The following is a 2,968-nucleotide window of genomic DNA, read 5'->3' as shown; positions in this document are numbered from 1 at the left end:
TAAATAAACATGTTGTTTTTATTATAAATACTTAACATTCAAGACTAAAATTAACAATTTCTATTAGCATGAGTTAAACACTTAAACAACTTAAATTTAAACATAAAAATATATAGACTAGTCTATTGTAACTTATCGGCTTGGTATGGTTTTTTTGGGTTACTGAAATCCAAAAACTGAACCAAAATTTTTGGTTATAAAAAATCCGAAAACCGAAAATTCGGTTTTTGTTTCCGTTCAGTTTTTTCGGTTTACTGCTCATCCCTAATAGTTAGGAAAAATTACTAATAACTTTATTTAGGGGTTATTCGGTTGTTAATGATTCCATTAAAACACTACATCCGAATCAGTCAATTAAGTGTATATCGTTCACTAAGGCTATAGGGTGTTGTCATGACCGTCAAGACTACCATTTCCCTCCATGTCAGCGCCATGTCACCCTACTTTCTGTTGGAAATTTTGTGAAAATAGCATTTTTCACAAATATAGGAAAATGATTTTTTTCCTATTTTGGACTAGAAATAAATATAATAAATAAGCGGGTTTTATGTATTTATTTGTGGGTTGTGTTCTATGTTGGAAGAGCTTCGCAACGAACTAAACCACGTCCAAAACGGAGCTAAGATGAATGAGATATCGATGCTCAAAGTTTGGTGTTTGAAACTTGAATGTTGAAATAAGTGGGAAAGTGGCACCTTGTCCCACATCGGATGAGAGATGGAACTTAAAGGGGTATTTAAGTGGGGTCTCTCCATCCTTATTGTTTCATGGAAGCACTCACTAGTGTACTCGCGAAGGGTGGGTGCGGAGCACCCTAACTCGCACTCGCACTCGCACTCCCACTTTGCATTTCGCACGCTCGCATCGCCGCGAGCCGCTTGAGAGCCGCCTTTGTATTGGTAACGTGGGATGCATGCGCATGACCCTGGTGGGTCCGCGCGCAGTGGCGCATGACGTGGCAGTCATGCGCGCGAGTACACATGGCATGAAGGCGCGCGGTTGCGCGCATGGTGCATGGGCACTGAGGTGACGTGCGCGGCGCACCTAAGTGAGCCAAAACGGTGCGACTGTGTGGCGTGCTCGTAGAGGCTACCAGGTGACGTGGCGCACGCGCGCAGGTGCGCATGGGACTGAGGCGCGCACGCGCGCATGGCAGTGAGCCAAATGGACGCACCGCGCATGAGGGTGCAGACCTGCGCGCGCACAGAAGCTTTCAGTGGCAGTAAATGCCAGTGCAGTTACGTTTCAGCATTCGAAACTGACGAAGTTAATGCGTTTGACTAAGAATTAAGTGACGAATTAAAGTGCATTAAAGACATCTAATGCAGTTTAATTCTCGCATTTAATTTATTCTCAGTTTCGAGTTAGACATGGTGTATAAATAGGAGGCTCCTATCACCAGATTCTATACACCGAAAAACACAAGCTTTATACAATCTTCTCACTACAGAATTCTTCATCTTCTCTCAAGAAGCAAGGTACACCTTCGGGTTGGAGTCAAGACCGGCAGTGGAACTGCTTGCGGCTGTTGTATCCTGGAAACAAACGTGTTCTCCTGGGAGACACGAAATTTGTTTTAAGGGACCCGTGTCTAACACGATCCTCAGCCAAGAACAGTTTCGTCTGTTCATGTTTTTAGTTCTTGTATTTCTATTTTTCAGTTGTAATTGTATTGTACTTCCATTTCATTCTGATTTGTTTCTGTAATTTAAGTTAATAAAGGAATTTTTATTTATTTTACACGAACGGATTCCTACAATCTTAAAACAAATTTTTTAAAACACCGTTCGTGTAGAATCACAAACATTTTCTGTTGTGAATTCGAACCAGTTTTGAATTCATACAGTTGTGTTTAAAAAAAAACAGATTTTCTTCCTGTTTTGATTCAAAGTAACGACTTTGTCAAAACAGAATCTGCTTCTACTCCTTTCTGTCGCTGAAGTTCTAAAAATCCTACTGTTGTAGTCTTCAAAGTTGGACTTAGAATCTACACGGCTGAATTTTTTGAACTCCTAATAATAATAATAAAGTAGCGTCTTTATTATTTTGAAAACAGAATTTAACTTGTTTTCTTGAAACTTTTCAGAATGTCGACTGAAAATGTGAACAGGAGCAACACTAATGTTGTCGTTGGAACCGCTGCCAACATTGTGGGAGCGTCAACAGTGGCAAATCATGCTGAACGACCCGAGAAGTTCTCGGGTCTCCACTTCAAGAGGTGGCAACAGAAGATGTTCTTCTACTTGACCACCATGAACCTTGCGAGGTTCTTGACTGAAACCGCTCCCCAACCCGCGGAAGGGGAGACCGACGCTCAGGCTCTAAGCGCGGTAGAGGCGTGGAAGCACTCGGACTTTATATGTCGAGGCTATGTTCTCAACGGTCTCTCGGATGCACTGTATAATGTGTACTATAATATCAAGACTTCCAAAGAATTATGGGAGTCCTTGGATAAAAAGTACAAAATGGAGGATGCAGGAACAAAGAAATTTGTTGTCGCCCGTTTCTTAGACTTCAAGATGGTTGATAACAAGACTGTTATGAACCAAGTCCAAGAGTTACAAATTATACTTCATGACATCCATGCTGAGGGTATGGTACTTAGCGAGACGTTTCAAGTGGCAACCATGATTGAGAAATTACCTCTTGCTTAGTTGGATTTTAAGAATTATCTTAAACACAAGCGGAAGGAAATGACGATTGAGGAACTTGTCGTCCGTCTTTGTATAGAAGGGGACAACAGGGTGGCCCAAAAGGCACCATTTTGCAAGCTTCGGCTAAGGCAAACATGGTGGAAGTTTGGGAGTCCTCAAAGGGCAAAAAGGCAAGGGTAAAAACAACAACAAAGGGAAGGCAAAGGTTAACAACCTTGGACCAAAAAAGGGGGCTGTGAAAAAGAAGCATGTGCCTTTCCAAGGTACTTGTTACAATTGTAACGAGACGGGGCACCGTGCTAACCAATTGTAAC

Source organism: Helianthus annuus, chromosome 4, assembly GCF_002127325.2.
Source record: "Helianthus annuus cultivar XRQ/B chromosome 4, HanXRQr2.0-SUNRISE, whole genome shotgun sequence".
In the NCBI taxonomy this organism is placed as follows: domain Eukaryota; kingdom Viridiplantae; phylum Streptophyta; class Magnoliopsida; order Asterales; family Asteraceae; genus Helianthus; species Helianthus annuus.
This window is presented reverse-complemented; position numbering follows the sequence as displayed.